The sequence below is a fragment of the Papio anubis genome, chromosome 11, assembly GCF_008728515.1.
Source record: "Papio anubis isolate 15944 chromosome 11, Panubis1.0, whole genome shotgun sequence".
NCBI lineage: Eukaryota > Metazoa > Chordata > Mammalia > Primates > Cercopithecidae > Papio > Papio anubis.
This window is the reverse complement of record NC_044986.1, coordinates 74,054,509-74,074,356: the sequence shown is the minus strand read 5'-3', so window position 1 is coordinate 74,074,356 and position 19,848 is coordinate 74,054,509. Positions and strand designations below refer to the sequence as shown.

The window sequence follows — 19,848 nt, the reverse complement described above, 5'->3', positions numbered from 1 at the left end:
CTCAGGCATCCGCTATGGGTATGTAGCAGTCCCTGTGGTGAGAGCACCAGCTCCAGAATCAGCTGCTTACTGACTGTGTGACGGTGGGCAGGTGCCTTGGCCTCTCTGAGCCTTCATTTGCCATATGGGGGCAATGCTATAAATAGTTGAAAGGATGGAAAGGATTAGGGCATGTGCATTACTTAAATTCATACTTGGCATATAGTGCTTTATAAGTTAGAAGGAATGTGCCAGACACATCCAACAACTCTCAGAATCCTCACAAATCTGCTGCAAAGCATTTATAATTATTCCTGTATTATAGCTCAGAAACCTGAGGTTTCAAAGGATTTACTAACCTGCTGTAGTTTGCATAATAAATTAGATTTTAATACAAAGCAAAACAAACCAACAAAACAAGGCAATCTGCAAACCTGGGATTGTCTGACTCCAAAAGCTTGTCTTCCTCAACAGTGTCCTATTCCTCTGCCAAGCTGAATTCTCAACTCTGCAGACAGAGGCTGAGATGTTTGTGTTTTGGAAGCCCACCTCCTGGCCAAAGACTAACATATTGTTCGTGGATGGACTGGACATTTGAAATTACATGCTGGCCTTAGGAGGGATGAGAGAAGGAATACTTGACTTCCACGGGGTGCCTCTGCCTTACGCATCTCAAAGAATCAGACCCCTCTCTCATTTTGCAAGGGCCTTGGGGTGAGCATCCTAAAAGTCTCATGATCTGTTGCAGCAGAAAGCAATGCTTTGTCCCCCTTATAAAACATCTGGAGATTTTCAGGTTTTTGCAGACCCCATGTGAGCAGCCAGCCGTGGGTTGGCATGGGTTGGAGAGGCAGAGAAGGCATTCACTTGGCTCTGATTTTTCATCCTGTGGCCTCAGAGCTTGATAATACAGAGTCCCTACCCCTGGTGTCTCCCTCCTCTCCATCCACCATGACAAGCTGTGTCCACATTCTCTTTTTGGCTCCTTCCTAAGGTATCGGGCACAGGACTATGTCTGCCCAAGAATAAAAATTATACCCCTTATATTTCCAAAAGGAGAGGAGTATAATTTATGACTAAAACTGGGGTGTTCTGACTGAAAATATCTACTGCTTAGCCGTTTCTATGTCGATTAGAGAAGGTGTTTATAGCTCAGAACTAGAGGAGAAGAAACCATTTCTTTGTCACTGAGAAACTCCTTGCCAGGGTCTCTCAGTGAGAACCAGGACCTGTGGAGCCCAAGATAGGGCAAAGCCAAGTCTTCTTATCTTATTTACTGACTTTTTTTAGGGTAAAAAATAACCACACGCTTTTTGCCAAATCCAGCCCTAAGGCATGGATCCAACAAAACCTCACATTAATTAGATAATCTAATTTCCAAAAACAGAGCCCAGCGCAGACACCCACTGTCTAGCAGTGATGACAAAGGGATCAGATAGCTGACACCGTGGCTTCCTCCTTCAAAGTTCATGTGGACACCTACCAAGAATAAGGCCTTGGCCAGAGCTTTGTCTGTCCTTGGACTAGAATGTTTCTTAGTGATGCCATAACAAAGGGGGGTGGCTTAAAACAACATGAATTTCTTGTCTCACAGTTCAGAAGGCTGGAAGCCTTAAATCAAGGTGTCAGCAGGGCCAGCCTCTGTCTAAAGCCTATAGGATTTCTCCTTCCTTGCATCTTCCGTGTTTCTGCTGGTGGCTGGCATTCCTTGACTTGCGGCCACTGCTCCAGTCTCTGCTTCTTTGGTGATGGGGCATTCTCCCTATGTGTGTCTCTTTCTCCTCTCCAGTCATATTGGATTAGGAACTCACCCTACTCTAGTATGACTTCATTTTAACTTGATTACATCTGCAAAGACCTTCTTTCCAAATAAGGTTTACCTTCACAGGAACTGGGGATTACTACTGAAATAAATCTTTTGGAAAAAAACACTGCAACCCATTACAGGTGCCTAAGGCTAGAAAGATGCGTCAGGGCTGCCACTGCCAGTGTGAGAAAGTGGACAAGTTGGGGTTCTCCTGGGAATAAGATCCTTGGATGGAGGAGCAAACTCCAGCTAGAGGACTGAAGCCTTGAAATCATTTATTCTGCAGATCAGTGCTTCTCAAAACGGGGTTCCCCTAGCCATCAGCATTAGCGTCAGCTGGGAAACATGTAAGGCATGTAAATTCTTACGCTCCAACCTAGGCCTACTGAATTGGAAACTCCGGGCTGGGTCAGATTCTTATTTTAATAAGCCTTCCTGGTCATTCTGATGCACACTAAAGTTTGAGAACCATTCCTCTAAGTTCTGCCATCTCTCCTCACTGCATCACTCTTCAGTGGGGCTGCCCTTGGACACTGGCAGTTGTTTTGGGTTAAAGAAGAAAGTTCTTTGGTCAAAATGAGTGTAGGCAGCATTGTATTGGTCTATGTTGAACAAGTTCCTTGACTGAGGGCTAGCTCTGAGCTTTTGCTATGCTGTATGCAGTGAGCATTGAACACTTGTTAGAAGAGGAATGATGGCATTTCCAGATTTCCCTGAAAAGAGAAGTGGCCCTTTTGTGTGGAGTATCCCATGAGACTGGTGTTGCATGAACTCACATTGGGAAACATGGCTCTAGCCCACATATCAAGGCATTCAGTGAATTTTTATGAATCACCTTGTGAGAACCAGGCACTGTGCTGGAGAGAGGCATCCGTGAACAAGACGTGGCTTCTGCCTCTAGAAAACTGATGGTCTAGTACAGGGGCTGGCATACCACAGGCTGTGGGCCAGGTCTGGCCTGCCGTCTGTCTTCGTATGGCCCATTAGCTAAGAATGGTTTTCACATTTTTAAATAGTTGAACAACAATTTAAATGAAGGATATTTCATGAAACATGAAATGGTATGAAATTCTGATTTCAATGTCTCTAAATAAAATTCCATTGGAATACAACCATACTCCTTTGTTTATATATTGTCTGTGGCCACTTCTGCCCCCCAACAACAGAGCTGAATAGTTACAACAGAGACCATATGCTGCACAAAGCCTAAAATATTTCCTATCTGGCCCTTTACAGAAACAATTTGCCCACCTCTAGTCTAGTGAAGCAAAGAGGCCCTAAACAAGTACTTGTAAATGCCTTGAGTGTTATGAAGGAGCAGTACAAAGACCACATGATTAGAAGGTTTTATTGACTGATAGCAACGGCGGTGGTGGAGTGGAGGTGGAGGGTGAGTTAGGAAAGGCTTTCTGGGGAGAGATCTTAAATATGGGTAGGACATCTGGAATATGGCTATGTGAAGAAGGTTGTTACAGGCAAAGGAAACCTAGTACATGCAGATCCCTGAATTAGAAAAGAGGACTGCTCATTGAAGGAATGCAAGAATGTCCAGTATTGCTGTGGACTAAGGGAGGTGAGGCCAAGAGTACTTCAGTATGTGGCCAGATGCCTGGCAAAGGCCAGATGTGCCACAGCATCTTTAAAGGCCATGCTGAGGGCCTTAACTTTTGCTTAAGAGCAATGGGGAGTCCTTGAAGAGTTTAAGCACAGGCATGATGTGACTGATAGAAACCTTGTGGTATCTCTCTGGCTTCAGTGGGGAGAGTGAGCCAGGTAACTGAGTGGGAATTGTACCACTGCAGGGTACAATGCAAATGATTATGAAGCTTAGGAGTCAACCAGGGCAGAGAAGCTGAGATGGAGAGAAGTGGGTGGATTTGAAACGTGAAGGTTCTCTGTGATGCTTGGCCTCCCTCCTGCCAGGTCCTTTGTGTTCTCTGACAACCTAAAGAACCTTCCTTCCTGGTTGCTGGGTCTGTGCTCTTGGACCCTGATCTATTAATAAACATTGATTGCTTGTTGCAAACCTGGTGCAAATCCACCAGGCCCAGTGCTAGACACTATGAAATATAAGAATTAATAAGCCCTGGCTCCTGAACTCAGGCTCTTAGCTGGGAGACTGATGGATGTAGCTACTGGACTAGAATGTAATGAGGACTGATAAGCAGAGAAATAAGTGATATCTGAGGGGACTGACACCTGAAAGGAAATGTTGAGCAAACAGCCCTGGAAATGTTAACTCTACTGAAGAGGTCTGGAGAGGCTTCATGGCAGAGGCAGCGTTTAGGCTTTCTCTTGAAGTATGTGTAGGATTTGGGAAGGAGGACAGTGGTCATTAATCCAATGTGAGCAAAATGACAAGTCTGTTAGAGCCTCTGGTGGGTGCACAGGAGGCTAGGGGAGCCATGTGGCTGGCATGAGCCATCAGTAGAGGCTTACAGAGAGCAAAGAGGTGCTCCTGTTTTGGAAACTCAATCTAGACTCCTGATTGCTTCATGTTCCTGACAGTTCAGTGAAGGCTGTGCTGGGACCATGAGTTACCCTCAGCAATGGATCAGCAGGGCAGCGGAAAATTCACTCTTTCTCTGATGACCAGGGCCCTGCATACCTCAATTCACTTCATGCCCTTCCAAGGCAGGTACAAATCATGAATCACATTCCCCTCTCTATGACTTTGTTTATAGGCAGAGCTCTAAAGCTGGGATAACAGCAAACTGTGCATCAACAAGTCCTCTGGGGCTTCTAGCCCATTGATCCTACGACTAGCTGTGATTGCCTCTGACCTCTTCACTTTCTCCTTCAGTTTGGTGCTTTGGCCACTGGGACCAATGACTTTCACTGAAGTTTTGTGATTCTCGGTCCTGCTGTCCAGGGCTATGACACAGGGTGATTTGCAGACTGATCCTCTGTCGTATGTCAGAAGATACTTAATAAATGCTGGCAATGGTGATGGGTCCGTGAAGAGCAGTTTGCCCAATTTATTTTTTAAAGACTTTAAAAAAATAGTAAAATGAAGCAGATACGCAGCAAAGTCTATAAAATGAAAAGTTACAAAATAGCTAATGATTATAGAAAATCTGTGGCCAGGCGCAGTGGCTCACACCTGTAATCCTAGCACTTTGGGAGGCCGAGGTGGGCAGATCACGAGGTCCGGAGATCGAGACCATCTTGGCTAACACAGTGAAACCCCGTCTATACTAAAAATACAAACAATTAGCCAGGCGTGGTGACAGGCGCCTGTAGTCCCAGCTACTCAGGAGGCTGAGGCAGGAGGATGGCATGAACCCGGGAGGCGGAGCTTGCAGTGAGCCGAGATGGCGCCACTGCACTCCAGCCTGGGCGACAGTGCGAGACTCCATCTCAAAAAAAAAAAAAAAAGAAAAAAAAGAAGAAGAAGAAAATTTGTGTCACTACCACTGAGTTCAAAAAGTAAAATACTGATAGTATCCCCAGAAACTCCCCCGACCGTCCCTTCTCCTTGGCTGACGTCTCACCTCTGATGTCTCAAGTTCAAGAAATCTAAGTAACAACTCTTTCTGCCTAGCTTCTAGTAAGAAAAACAGCTGCAAAAGGAGAAAAACAAAATAAAACAAAACAAAGACTTGGGATTCAGGTAACCACCTGACCTTTCTTCCGGAGCTGCCCCTACAAAAAAGGTCCCCATCCCTGTCAGTGCTGAGGGCTGGTTGGATAGTTGTTATGGAGACGATGGAGACGTGAGGCGTCTTTCCAAGACGCCAGCAAAGGTGGTGCCCACAGCGCTCTGGCAGCGCCCCCTGCTCTGCGGGGCTCTTCTCTCCTTGCAGTTGGCAGATCCTTATAATAAGAGACTTCTGAGATGTGAAAGGAACTCCCTCCTCATGTGACCTTCATGCCAGCCCCCCTAGTGCCACCCCACCTCAGTGCAGTAGCCGAGCAGTAACAGAGAGGCAGCCTATTTCCCTCTGTCCAGGGGAGATTGTGGGTCCTCAGGTGAGAGTGTGGCGGCACTAACAACAGCCTAGTCACAATTCATTAGTAACCTTGGCATTTAGGTTACTGACATTTTTGCAAACTGCACTTTCTAACAATTACCCGCTGGTTAAAATCTGTATTTGTAGAAGGAGGCCAGTCTGAAAAGGAATGAGGGGAGGAACGACTTCCCCTGGAGAAGTCTGAATGGGGTGGCCCTCTCTTCTAAAAGAAAGGTGTGTGCCTTTTGAGATTTCAATTACTGAGCCACTTTTATCGGGAGCTCTTCAATTATTTATACTGGGTGTGTTGCAAGTAGATTCACCAATTTAGAAAGTTGGGGGGAAGAGGGGACATAGTAGGAAGGAGGCCCCCGTGTATGTAAGTGTGTGGGCAAGTCCTTTTGGCTTCCTCTTGGCTCTTTTTCTGGATCAGACTTCATCGTAGGGCTGGACCAGCCACTTTGTCAAGGGTATCCTCCTCACTGAGGTCTGGAGATGGGGACAGGGTGTGGATGCCCCTGGGTGTAGGGAACCAACACTTCCAGACACTCGGTGAGCTCTGTCTGGGTGGAAAACCTCATCAGAAGCCAGATTGAATCGCACCAGTTTCTAAGACATTCCTCAACCATGTTAGGCAAAAGAGTCCCCCACTGACAAGCTGGGGTAGAAGGAAACCTGATATAATTTTGGAAAAAACCTTACTTGAGAAAGAAGGTTCTCACAGCTGCCGAGCCTCTCTCGACATCCAGCGTTGGAGGGGTCCCAGGCCATGGAGAGAAGATTGATGGGTCGAGGAGAGCCAAGTAGAGAGTTGAGGCTTTGCAGGGCCAGGCGCTTGCCATCCTTAACTCCCACTAGGGATCAAGAAGGAAAAGGAGAAGGAGTTCTCTGAATCCAATGGAAAAAGAAGTCCTGTCTCCTTTCCCTGGGCTGTTGAATTGTTGTTTTCATTTCACATTAGCAACTGCTCTGGACTCTCTTGTGTTTGGCTGCTGTGTTGGAGACCTAGATCCAAACTAGGGTGTGTGGGAACCCAGGGACATAGAGGCTGAAGTTTTGGAACCCAGCCAGTTCTTCCAAGGGGTGAGGTCAGAGGCAGAGTCCAGGGAGCAGGGCAGCTCCGGGAGCCTGGTCCCTCAGACTGGGCTGTGTTCGGAGCAGTAGGTCCTGACCGCCACTGTATGCCTGGTAACCTGGCCTTCTTTCTGCCTCCCAAAGTCTGTCTGTCTTGCTAGCCCTTGGTTTCCTGAATGGGGGTCATCTTACGTGTGGGGAAAGGCTGTGTGATGACCTAATTGCAACAGCTCTTTTGACCCGAAGCCAAACCCCATCCAAGTTCAGCAAATGGAAGAAGCAGGAACATGTTCAGTTGGTGAGGTCTATAGGCACAGACTGGATTAGGTCCTAAATCACGGTGGAAATTTTCCTGGCACGGGACAAATCCTTTTGTAAACAAGAACATTCATCTTTCTTTTGACTGACATGCCTGGTGGGGCATGTGCCTCTCAGAAGCTCCATGTCATCTGATCTCATTTGGGATTTGGTGTTTGTATTTGAAAATGTAGCTGCCCTAAGGAACAGCAGTTAGGAGCCAACCCCCAGTTTAAGCTTCAAGTCATGGAAACTGGCCTGGTTTACCCGGATGTCAGTGATGCCTGGGAAAGCTCTTGCTTTTACAATGCCCACTGACCAGAGATTTAATTTACTCAGTCGGTACGTGTCTGTTAAGCACTTTGCTGTATGCCAAATACTTTGGGTATAAAAAGTATATAGGCCTTGCCTTCAAGGATTGTCCAGGCTAATTGGGGCAATGCAACATGCATGGATCAAAAGACAGCTAAGTACCTGTTCCATGTGGAATTAGGGGAGCAGATGTGGGCACTGGAGACAGGACAGGGAGAGTTTCAGGGAGATCTAGCCAGGAAGGAGAACTTCACTGCGCCTCTGGGATTTGATCAGGGAGGATGAAGATGGGTGGGGAGCAATGGGGAGAGCATCCCAGGAGTGGGGACAGCCAGCACAGAGGTGTGGCAGTCAAGAGGACCAAATCATAGCTGAGAAGTCAAGTGGGAGAGCAGGTCAGTGATGAGTGGGGAGGGCAGCCAGCAGCCTCAGCTCCAGGCCTTGAAGATCAGGCCTTGAGAAGTTTGACTTCTGTGCTTTGGGCAGTGTGGACTTGGCAGGATTTTGAGATTCCAGAAGATATGAGCGAAGCGTAAAAACAAAGCAGGACAGAACAAAAAACAGGATTCGTTCATTTATTCTTTCAGTGCCCTGTGAAATGCTCACTGTGTGCTAGGTGCTATTCAGGCTCTGAGGATGTGGAGTGGGCAAATGCGGCAGACTCTGCCCTGACCGCTAGAGAATAAACACAGGTGTGTGATGAAGACAGTAGTGGTGGGAAGCAAAGAACAGCCGCGAAGGGGATGACCATGTTCCCTTCCATGTGGGGCACTGGGCTGTGACTTTGCTCTCAGGTTACTCATCTTTTTACTCCAAATTGCTTGGAGTCCTCTGTTGACTCCAAAGGGAGTATTCAACCATAAACAATGCATCCTATCTGCTATCTGCGGGTGAATTCTTTCTTCCCAGTTGCCCCTTGGGTGGTGGCTTGGGGCCACAGTAATACTTGTAGTGTTTCCAGGAAGGTTGTTATAGTTCTGTGCATTTCCTACAGTAGTGGTAGTGAGGACATCAGATGCCAGGAGCTTGGGCGGTTGGTATGGCCCCGAGCTCTGAAAATACTTGCCTTCCCCTTTCCCCTGTTGTGTGGGCCAGCAGCTTGCAGAGCTCCTCCATCCCTGAGAGACCGTGCCTCCATCCCTCAGACCCTACCTTTCCTGGCCCCAAGGCTGTCTCTGGCTAGCATGACAGACATACCCTGGGTCCCTGAAGTCTGAAAGCCGTATTTTTGGAGGGGGACCTGGCCACTATGAGTGTGGAATATTGGGGCCTTAAATTTCCTGCCTGTAGAATGAGGCATTTGGACTAGGGGAGGGGTTCCCAGACTTTTTGTGGGATAATCAATGAATTTTTACAAAACGGAATATCACAAGGCCACCAGCTTTTTATTTTGACAAGCAAAAACATGAAAAAGAAACTGTCAGATGCCAGCTCTGCCACCATTGTCATTTCATTAAAAGGACATGTTAATACCCAACAAAGGAGTGACGACATAATGTCAAAGAAAAGGACAGTTCTTCCCGGGAGAGGCCCGTCATCAGTCGTCTTCCACTGACACACACAGTGCGCCGTACTGAGGCTTTTCATTCCATACTGCATCAAGGGCAGCACTGCCCTGTGGCCATGCAGGACCCATGGGAACAGAGCACCTGTGAGCCACCTGCAGGAGCCTTTGCTGTGAAGCGTGAGGCTCTTTGGGGGCTGGATCCTCCTCTTGGTCTACAGAATGGCAATGGGCTCCCTCTGGTAAAAGTTAACTTGGCATGAAGATTTCTGCCTTTTTTGATGAATATGAGAGTTTGGGATTTCCTGCGTGTCTTGGTTATCCATATCCCAGTCTGCCCTGAGGAGAAATAAATGTAATTTTTGCCTTCCTGCTGGGCCCCTGCCACAGTTTTCTTGTCTGGGCAGGTCTTGAGCTGAGCTTCTGGGGCAGGATGGGCTGCCCTGCAGACTGGCAGCTGTCTCCGAGTCTCTGATGGACAGCAAGCTGTCTTGGACCTGGCCAGGGTCATCCTGGCTGAGGACTCTACTAATCCAGTTCAAAGTCTCTATGGCTCTGATAGTGGATTCTGGACTGTCATATATATTTTCCCATTTTATTAAGCTATTTGAAGGAGGAGATTGTTATTTTACAAATATGGCGTATTGGCTAGGATGTATGTATTAGCCCTGAAAGTTTGGAGGCTGCCTTACTAATTTTAGGCAGCATATGTGGCCATTTGAGAACATATCTAATGTCTAATGGGCCATTGTATTCCCAGATGGGATCCCTCTCCCCTAGCCCATTTCTCCAACTCTCTGTCCATACATAGCGGATTATAAGTGAATTTAGATGTCTGTACTACAGGATTTTCTTATTTAGGAGCCATAGGTTGTGAGATGGTTGTTTCAGTAGTAGTAGTAAACAGAATTTTATATGGAGATTCCATCTCCGTTCTTGTACACTGGACCTATCCCAAGACAGTGTGGAATAGAAAGAAAAATATGGCCTTCAGACTTCGAATGGACTAGATTGAAATTTCAGCTCTGCCACTTACAGGATGGGCAATCTTGGAAAATTATCCAACCTCTCTGAGCCTCGTGACATTCCTACCTTGTGGCCAGGCATGGTGGCTTACACCTGCCATCCCAGCACTTTGGGAGGCTGAGGTGGGCAGATCACTTGAGGTCAGGAGTTCCAGACCAGCCTATCCAACGTGTTGAAACCCCGTCTTACTAGAAAATACAACAACAACAAAAAATTAGCTGAGCATGTTGGTGGGTGCCTGTAATCCCAGCTACTTAGGAGGCTGAGGAGGAGAATCTCTTGAACACGGGAGGCAGAGGCTGCAGTGAGCCAAGATCGCATCACTGCACCCCAGCACCTCATCCTGGGTGACAGAGCGAGACTCTGTCTCAAAAAAAAAAAAGAAAAAAAGAAAAAACATTCCTATCTTGCAGGCTTGTTGTGAAGATTAAGTTGGTGTAAAATCACCAGGGACAGAACACAGTAGATGCAAGAGGGGATCAGTGATCTCCTGAGGGCCAGTTGACCCCCTTGGTCCTCAGGCGATGGGAGAGCAGCTTTGAACCTGGCTCTGAGAAGGGCTGAAAAGGAACCTGTCCTCCTGCAGCAATTCCCAGGGGAGGGAAATGATGCCCCATTGACTTGTCCAGGGTTACAGAGTTGAGACAGTGCGTGCAAAGCAAAGGACTTAATGATCCAGGCCTCCAGGTCAGGCAGTTTAGAGCTGGACAGACCTTGGGGAGCATTTACATGGCCGTCTGCATTTGAGACAAGAAAACTTGAGGTATAAGATGGTAAGGACTTGTTAAAGATTTCCTGGCCTTTTTCTGCCATGAAGACTTGCAAAGATTGTTCAAGTAATTGTTCACACCCAGTGCAGGGGTGCTTCTAAGAGCGAGAATCTGGACAGTGCACCCAGAAAGCAATGGCTAAAAATGCCTTGATGGTGGAGCACTGTATATAGGTCCAGCCAAGACACCCAGTAGACTCACCGGGCTTTCTGACAGCTCAGAGCAGTCGGTTAGTTCCAGCTTCTTTTTAAGTTCCTGTTGCCTGAACCTGTGGACAGTGTGTCCCTTCCCTAAAGGTGCAGCCCACAGTTAGCAAACACAGTAGCTGCTAGGTGAATTCATCAGTGCAAATGTCTTAAGCCCTGCTGGTGCAGGGTCTCTGGGGTGCAGAGGGGGAGAAGTGATGGCAGCCAGGGAGAGCTTGGACTATGGAACTTTCCAGGGGCAGAAGTGAACTCTACCACTCCTGACACCAGCTCCAGGAAAGACCTGGGTCCCCTGCTGCCCTATTTCTCTGGCCCTTGAGTCTCAGAGTAACCACCTCCTCCATCCTCTCCCTTTGCAGAACTCTTGCCATGAAAACCCCAGCTGGTGGTGCCCAGGCTATGCTTGATTTGCTTGAGCTGCTTTGGGTAATCTGCCTAATACCCTAATATGCAGGATTATTGGTACCTGGGAGGATGCCCGTGGCTGGGACACCCACCCAGCAGGTTAAAGAGGTTGCTGGGTGGATTTCCTTTGTGTTTGGCGTGGGAGGGGGGACATGGAAGACCCAGCCCCAGCACTGGGGGCTGGTGAAAACCTGAGGTGAAGGAGAGGACAGCAGCCTGCGGGGAGGGACCAGCAGCCCTTTTATTTCCATGGGGTCCAGGGCCCTGCCTCCTTTGCCTTCCCCCCGCTGGGGCACCTCACAATGCTGGGCTTCAAGGTACAGAAAACTATGGATTTAACTCACCACCCCCTCTCATCTCCCAGATAGGGACTCTTCTCAGAGAGGTTCGGTGACTGGCCCAGGCCACACAGCATGTTCCTGGCTTCATAGCTTCTGGTCCAGAAGGCTTCCTCCTGCCCCCATCCTCTGGCAGGAGAGAAGGAGCCCTTCTGCATTGTGCCCAGCTGAGGACAGCTGCATGTGGGGCTGCCGGGTCAGTTTCAACAGACGAGACGGGACCGGGCAATGGAGTGGCCAGGGAGAGGGTGGGGTGGGGCTCCCGGCAGATGGAATGAGTAACTCAGAGCACAGTCCATCAATGCAGGCTCAGGGGAAACGGCCTTCTGATGTTGACCAGGAAAATTTGAGGACAAAGGGGCTATGAGGCATGAGGCCCTTCCTTCTCCCATAGCCCTCTGGGGGTCAAGCATCCTGGGACTATCCCATGGTGCCAGGGAGCTGGGCAGAACATCCAGCTTCCAGGGATGAGAGGGACTTCCCGACCCCTACTCTGGTCCCAAAAGGGCTAGGGGAGATGGTTTTGTGCTAACCTGATCTCCCCTGTTCCCTGTCAGAACACAACCTCCCACTCAGGTGCGTCAGGCCCTGCAGAGCTCGGCCTCTTAGCGCTGGAGACCGCTGGGCAGACTCCAAGGATACGCCTGGCGAGGGAGGAAGTCAAATCTTCCTTCAGCAGCGTCTGCATAGAGAACCATGGCTCTTAGCAGGAGGGCTTCACAGCCCGTCAGCTTGGCCACGCTCATTTCCGATGTGATGCTCTGCTCCATGAAGGGTGATTTATGGTTCTGGGCAGGTTCTTGGCAGAGAAAGGAACTGTGTTTCTCTGTCCTTGATGGAACTGCCCTCCATAGGCACAGGGCCCTGGGAGAAGGGTTGCGATGGTACAAGCAGTACCCAGAAGTGGGATGAATCGAGTGCTCTTCATGTTAATAAACCTTTCGTGGGCACTATGCAGCAGCCGATAATCCTTGTATATGCATTCTCCCATCTGCTCCTCACACTGTTCCCGGGAGGACAGCAGGACGGGTACACATCCCTTTTTGGCATCAGACAGCTGGATTTAAATTCGCACTGTGTCTTCCTGGGCCAGCTACTTAACCTCTCATCTGTCAATGGAGGACATTAATTCCAACCTCATAGAGTTACTATGATCATGCTAAAAAACATTAGTCAATCATATAATTATTATTAGTAGTACTATTTATTAGTAATATTGCCTATTCTAGATTGTTCATGGTAAGAACTGACTTTCCATTTGCTGTAGCTGTCCTCCCTCCTCTCCTCCTTCCCACCCTCCCTCCTTCCCTCCCACCCACCAAGATGTGTCAGGTGCTTACTCTGAGCTCACAGGGATTCACTGTTGAAGATACAGCCATAAATGAAACAGACATGGTGAAACTCCATCTCTACTAAAAATACAAAAACTAAACAGGTGTGGTGGCACATGCCTGTAATCCTAGCTACTCAGGAGGCTGAGGCAGGAGAATTGCTTGAACCCAGGAGGCAGAGGTTGCAGTGAGCTGAGATCATGCCATTACACTCCAGCCTGGGTGACAGAGCAAGACTCTGTCTAAAACAAAACAAAACAAAACAAAAAGAAACAGACAAAAACTCTTTCCCTCATGCAGCTTGCAGACAGTACACAATGATGAAGTAAAGGAAGCAGGTGGCTTACTCTGGAGAAGAGAGCACAGACAGGGAGAGGTTGGGATGCGGTGAAGTGTCATTTCCAGTAGGGTGGTCAGGGAAGAGCTCACGGACAAGGTGAGGATGCAAACCAAAACTCGACAGAAATGAGGGTGCAGCCACGGGGATCTCTAGAGCAGAGGCAGAGGCCAGCACAGACAGCCCTGAGACAGGACTGGGTCTGGAATGTCCTGGCAGCACGAGGAGGCCATTGCGTCTGGAATGGAGCTAGTAAGTGGCAGACTCGCAGGACATGAGTGGGGCTGATTGGGTGTGAAGACTGTCACTTGTCCTCTGAATGGGCCAAGAAGCCATAGGAGGGTGTCGAGTACAACAATGACATGATTTTGGTTACATTTTTGAAGAAGTATTTTTCTTCCCAGATGGTCTTTGCCTAAACGATTTCCCAGATCCTGGATGAGGAACCAGTGTCCAAAGAACTGACACGTAGTTAAACCCGAGGCAGACTTGGAACTTCAGGGCTCGGACCTTCGCAGGCAGCAGGGAGGGGCCTGGGATCCCCTCAAGGCAGGCCCAGCCAGCTTCTCATGCCTGACGCAGTCGTCCAGCAGGTGTGGTGCCTGCAGTGACCTTGGTGCCTGGTTCAGCTTGACAGCTTGGCAGGTGTCAGGAGTGTGCCTTGGGGTGAGAGAGTCCAATCGGGTGAGAGCAGGTGTGGCAGCAGCTCACACTGTCAGGGAGGGTGTGCCCAGCATGGCAGGTCACCTGCTGAGTCTTGGCACTTTGACATCCTGTTGGGGTGCAGGGTGACAACGGGGGCCCTGCCTTGCAAGTTGCAGCTTGGTAGGAATCTGAGTGTTGAGCCCTGCGTTCTGCGAGGCCTCTGGCTTTGTGGCACAGGGACTTCTTTCTCCAGAGCAGCCCTGCTTCCTGCCCAGAACCAGAGGACAGTGACTCCACTTGCCTGCCCTTTGTAAAGCATTGCTTTCAGAAAGGCCGTGCTCTATTACCAGATTAGGGCTCCTGCAAGAATCAGGCAGAGTGACAAGGCAGGACTCATCCCTGTTCATAGAAGAGAATATGGAGGGTTTGAGGAATGACATGATGTGCTGGAGGCCACCCAGAAAAGCTGGACTTGGTCTAGAGTATCTTTTGATTTTCATAGCTCTTCTTGCCACACCACAGACCTGAAAGTCCCAGTATACTGGGTCTAATTCAGCAAGGATGAGAGACAGAGACAGCCAAATCTGAGGGTCGGGGCTGTGGGGTCCTAGGATTAGCACAAGCTTGCTCTCCTGTGCTAGACCAGAGCAGCTGTCATGGCTGGGGAAGGCTGGGCCCTTTGAAGGCAAGCAGGATTGGTCCTTTTCGTGACCCTCATACCTGAACTCAGTACCAGGCCAGGTGGAGCCTTCTGCCAGTCCTAGGAACACCCTGAACTCCAGGTTCCAGGATGGAGCAGCAGAGTGACTGTGTCACTTGGGCTAGATTTGGAGCAATTGTCTTATCCAGGAGACAACAAGAGATAAGATAAACAGAGCAGCTGGGGCTTGCTTCCTGGCCCGGTGGCCACCTGGCTGGGCTGGGTGGCCCTGAGCTTGTGGCTTTACCTCCAGGCCTCAGTTTTCTCATCTGTACACTGCATGCGTGGTAGTTGGGTGGCGGTGGGGATCCTCAGGAATTGCTAAGGTCCCTTCTCAAGCTTTGGTCTTGATCTTGTGATTCAGCGGGAAATGCCCAGACCCAACAGATGAGGTTTGTATCTTGAGCACTAGGTGATGGGGTCTAGTCGGGCCCTTGGCCCCAGGTGACATAGGAAGGGTGAGGCCCTCTGTGGCCATGTCAACAGAAAGTCATCATAGGGAACACCACTAAAGGGAATGGGGAGAAGGCATAGAAAGGGGTGAGGGTGTAAGGCTGGGCACAGCCCTGTGAGAGGTTGCCTGGTAGGGTGGGTGTCGGGAGGGGACTGCGGCCACTCTGCTTTCTGGCATTCCCTGCCTCCTGTGCCTGCACTCTTGCTCTGAATCCCTCCCCACCCTCTGATGTGGGCATTGAGATTAGATGTCACTGTTGCCACTGAGAGGCACCTGTGGCCTGCTTTACACAAGGCTCTGGTGGGGAGACAGGGCAGGGTTGGAGGCAGATCAACAGAGTGGCCTCCAGTGCAAGGCCAAACACCTTTCTCAGGGAGTGGCCAAGGGCAGGGGGAGGGCTCCTGCAGGACCTCCTCTTTTTGAGATGGCCTTCCCACCCGATGGCCCCACCTCTCATTTTTCTCCCTGTCCTTCCCTCAATGTTCTTCTCTTTTCCCAAGGCATCTTTTCTTCCATTTCAGAAGATCTGGTGGCCTGTCCTCCTGAAGCTGGGGTAGCTGGAGGCTGCAGCCAGTGGGGTTTCTCTCCCTTAAACACACACACACACGCACACACGCATATGTGAGCACACGCACATGCTCACACACACATGCACACACACGCATGTGTGAGCACACGCACATACACACATGCACACACGCATGCATGTGTGAGCACAAGCACACACTCACACACATGCATACACACACATGCACACACACGGGTGTGAGCGCACACACATGCACACACACATGCACACACACATGCGCACACACACGTGCATGTGTGAGCACACACACAGTGATTTCCTGACTGACATCAGGCTGCCCCTACTCAGAACTGCTTCCTGCATAAGGACTGGGTCCTCTGCAGTGAGAGGTGGAAGGTTTGGGTGTGGCTGGATATCCCCTTTGCCATTTAGAACAAACCATTTTTTCCCCTGTGAGGCAGTGTCCTGTGGGGACAGGAGCAAGAGCAGAATGCTGGGACTCAGGAGGCAGCCTCTCCCTGGTCCTCAGCCTCCTCATCTTAAAAATGGGAGGTTGATCTAATGGGGCTTCAAGTCAGAAGGGATCTGAGATGTCACTCGGTCTAGGGTCCACCCTGTGTGGGAACCCCTGCCCCAGCTGTCCTGGGTGATGGTCACACAGCGCCTACTAGAAGCTCTGCAGGAGTCACAGCACCTTACCTTCTAGGGGCTGCTTACTCATTGGAGGATAACAGTGTTAGAACCTGCACTCCCTTATCCTCAATTTTGTGATTATTTATTAAAGGTTCACTCTGGCCAGTGTGCCTCCCAGGGCCACTGGTTGATGAAAGCTAGTGCAGCTTCAACGGATTACCCTTAGAGGCCCCAGCCCCATCAGTGGGTGCTTCATCAGGGCAGCCATAACCGCTGTGTGCCCGGGACTGTGCCAAGCTTCAGCTTCCCCACCACCTTAATGAGGTGGCACGTTTGTCCCCATCTTACACGGAGGAGGCTGAGGCTCAAGGGTTGATGGGCCACAGTCATCAGCTTGGAAGTTCTGGAGCAGGTAGAAGCCCAGGTGGGCTCTCTGCTTCCAGCCTGAGCTCTCAGGCTCTGCGCCTTTTTCTGAGAAATACCAGCTCTTAGTCACCCTGTCTGTAAAATGGAAATAATTTCACTTGCCTGTTGGATGTATTATAAGGTTTAAGCAATATAATGCATAGAGAACACTTAATTCTTAGGTGCTGGCACCTAGTTCTGGCTTGTTCAATGGTGGCCAACACTCTTATAGTGGACTCTGCCCCTGCATGTTCCCAGCAAGGCTGCTGAACCTTCTCTGCTCCTTTTTCTTTGGAACATGGAGTTATAATGCCTGCTCCCCATAAGGGGTGCTTTGGCCACAGTGAAGTCAGTGGTAGAGAGAGGGGCCTCTTCCTCCAGGCACAAGATCTGTGGCTAGGCTGGTGGCTAGCCTGGCCAGCAGGCATCAGGCTTTAAATAGCTCCCCCATCACTCCTCCCAGTCCTGCTTCCCACACATGGTAATTAAGCTCACAACATCTAGTGTAAGCAAATAATAACAAGGGCATTATCTCCCTTTAGTCTGTGTTTTTCCTTGCCTATCATAAAGTAATTAAAATAATGAATGCCTTGTAAAACAATAGGTAAGAGAGCTGGCGAAATAGCATTATCTGCCGCATACCTCTTGTGCTGTGAATTACTGATGCAGTTAACCACTGTGACTGGAGGGCCCCCTGCCTCCCAGCCTTTTTCACGTTTATTTCTCCTCTCCAGGGTCTACCAAGGGGCTCTGGAACTTGGGCCCCCAGGACTGAGAAGCAGGGAACTAGCCTTCCAGGTCCCCACGTGGTGGCCAGGGATCAGTTCAGAAACATCCTGGGAGGCATGACTCAAAAGGAAACACTAGAGCCTCAGATGTGAGGACCATCTCCCTGTCCTCCTCTTTTCCCCACCCCTCCACCAATGTCCAGTATTGAAACAAGCAGGTGGTTCTGTCCTTGGGTGAAGGAAGAGGCCAGGAGAGAGCTGGGGGTGAAGATCCGTGTCTCATTTCAGCAGTCACTGAGCCATACCAGGGTGGTCAGGAGCTGTGGTCCCCAAAGTGGGCTCCCAAGGCCAGCAGCATCAGCAGTGCCTGACATCTTGTTTCAAATGTAGATTCTGGGATGGGTCCGGCACACTGTGTTTCAACAAGCCCTCTGGTGTGCTTACGATGCCTGCTCATTTGTGAGAACCATTGCTTTATGGTGTCAGTGGCATGAGATGAAGCAAGGGGTGCTGGGATCATTGCTTGAACCTGTATTTTGTGCTGTTGGGCACTGTTTAATCCTGACAATGCCTGAGGGGCTGGCAGTACTGTCCCCATCTTATGGAGGAGGTTCCACAGTGGTGGGAGAGCTGGATTTTTTCCCTGAATCTACACCTTCAGTTGCCATGGCTGCTCCTGTATCAGGGCCTCCCCCTCCTCCTAAATACCCTCCTGTTCAGAGTCTCACAGGACAGAGGCTCAAGGACCAGGGCAAGACCTAACAGATCCTATCTGAGGCTGGCCTGGGAGGCTTGGGCAGCAGGTCCCACACATGTCAGTGGGCAGCCCCCAAATACATCTGCCCTGTGGCCTCCCCCTCCCAGGTCTTATCTTGGATCATTCTATCTCCGTGGAGCTTAACACATTTGGAAAGAAAATATTAGCATCCAGGGCTGCAGGTCTGGCTTCTCTCTTCCCCAGCTTCCCTGAGCCACAGGCAGCCAGAGGGAGAAAAGGGGGAATTGGGAGCAGCTCCCTGCCTGCCATGGCCAAGTCCCTAAGAGGATGGCTCACCAGTGCGCCCTCCCCACATGCCTCCCATGTGCCTGACCTCCCTCTGGCTCGCCCCCTTTGTCACTGCAGACAAAGCTTTTCACCTTTCACCTCTGTCTTTGGTTCTTCCCCTTATTCCAAATCACAATGATCCCCAGTGTGACTTTGCCTTGGGAATTAATTCCAGAGTTTTAAATGATGAACATAATTTGCTGGCATCTTTTTAAACATCTTCATCTGCAGTAATAATTGCAGTGGGTATTTGTGTTGGGGTCCAGTTAAATGTACATTGTTAGATAAATAATGAGTAAGGTTTTAGTATAAGTATGTCTCAGTTAGTATTTGGAATATACTTACACTAAAAAGTTATTTGTTGTTTATCTGAAATTTAAATTTTACTGGGTATCCCATATTTTATCTGGCAACACTAAACCTAGCCTCTGTAGCCAATGAGGGGCTGATACTCATAGCCCTTTCTAGTCATTCATTCATGGTTATTGAGCCAACTCTGTGCAAGACACTCTATTGGGCACCAAGGATGCAGCAGTGGGGGAGGCAGACAGTAAGTGAAAGAAGTAAATGAATTATTAAGTATATTAGAGGTTTTAAGTGCTATGGAGAAAAATAAAGCAGAAAAGTGCTATTGGAAAGAAAGTGTTGCAAATTTAAACAGGTGGCCAGGGAAGACTTCCTTGAAAAGGAGATATTTGAGCAAAGACTTAAGGGAGCAGGCCATAAGTCTCTGTGGGAGAAGAGTATTCTAGGCAGAACACTCACTGTGTGCAAAGGTTTACAATTTAGGTCACTATGTGGGGCTCAGTTATCTGATGAGATCAGCCTTGTTTCCTCAAGCACATTTTAAGCCACTGAAAGGCTCTGGTGTGGATTTCAGGCACAGCTGGATCCGGGTGTTCAAATGATGACATCAATAGTCTATTACTTTTACTTTTCTCTGTGGTGGCTTCATTCTCAGAGAAGGATGACTTTTCCTATTCTTTCCTGCAAATGTTCCATGCTTGAGTCTTATTGGCTTGACATAGATCATGTGATTATTCATGGCCCAATTGCTGTTGTCAGGGGGTAGTAAGGACTCTACTGTTGGAGCCAATGGCAGGCCATCTGTCCCCTTTGAACCACATAGACTGACAGGAAGAGATAATAATTTTCCTAAAGGAAAGTGGGGGTGCTGCTGTGAAAAGGCGCAGAGAGGTTAGGTAGGCAAAGACCACAGGACATCTCCCACACTTTTCTCCTCCCTCCTCAGCATGCCCAAATCTTTTACAGGTTGCCTTTCCTCTTGCTTTGGTATTTTTTTTTTCCCTTTAAAATGGCAGGAGACCAGAACTTTGGGAGGCTGAGGTGGGCAGATCACTTGAGGTCAG

The 19,848-nt window shown here is 49.2% G+C and overlaps 1 protein-coding gene across 47 annotated transcripts in view; it reads left to right on the top strand.

The window, feature by feature from the left end:
• The window catches only part of KCNMA1 (potassium calcium-activated channel subfamily M alpha 1), a 766,524-nt gene that overhangs the window by 209,504 nt on the left and 537,172 nt on the right, over window positions 1-19,848 (top strand). The window lies entirely within an intron of this gene.